The sequence below is a fragment of the Arachis duranensis genome, chromosome 7 (assembly GCF_000817695.3).
Source record: "Arachis duranensis cultivar V14167 chromosome 7, aradu.V14167.gnm2.J7QH, whole genome shotgun sequence".
Classification (NCBI taxonomy): domain Eukaryota; kingdom Viridiplantae; phylum Streptophyta; class Magnoliopsida; order Fabales; family Fabaceae; genus Arachis; species Arachis duranensis.
In genome coordinates this window covers 48,829,781-48,830,326 of record NC_029778.3, presented here as the reverse complement: position 1 = coordinate 48,830,326, position 546 = coordinate 48,829,781, and the positions used below count along the sequence as shown (strand labels likewise).

At 41.2% G+C, this 546-nt stretch overlaps 1 non-coding gene across 1 annotated transcript; it reads right to left on the bottom strand.

The window, feature by feature from the left end:
* Positions 1–47: 47 nt before the first annotated feature.
* On the bottom strand, positions 48–151 carry LOC127740908 (small nucleolar RNA R71). The gene has a single exon (XR_008001764.1). It is a non-coding gene; the product is annotated as a small nucleolar RNA R71 (small nucleolar RNA).
* Between the last annotated feature and the right edge of the window lie 395 nt (positions 152–546).

The following is a 546-nucleotide window of genomic DNA, read 5'->3' as shown; positions in this document are numbered from 1 at the left end:
TGGTCACAGCCTTCTTGGATAAATTCTTTCCTCCTCAAAAGTTGAGCAAGCTGAGAGTGGATGTTCAAACCTTCAAACAAAAAGATGGTGAATCCCTCTATGAAGCTTGGGAAAGATACAAGCAGTTAACCAAGAGATGTCCATCTGACATGTTTTCAGAATGGACCTTATTAGATATATTCTACTATGGTCTCTCTGAATTTTCGAAAATGTCATTGGACCATTCTGCAGGTGGATCTATTCACCTGAAGAAAACGCCTGAAGAGGCTCAAGAACTCATTGACATGGTTGCAAACAACCAGTTCATGTACACCTCTGAGAGGAATTCCGTGAATAATGGGATACCTCAGAAGAAAGGAGTTCTTGAAATTGATGCCCTGAATGCCATATTGGCTCAGAACAAAATGTTGACTCAACAGGTCAACATAATCTCTCAAAATCTGAATGGATTGCAACATGCAGCCAACAGTACTAGAGAGGCAGCTTCTGAAGAAGCTTATGATCCTGAGAACCCTGCCATGGCAGAAGTTAATTACATGGGTGAAC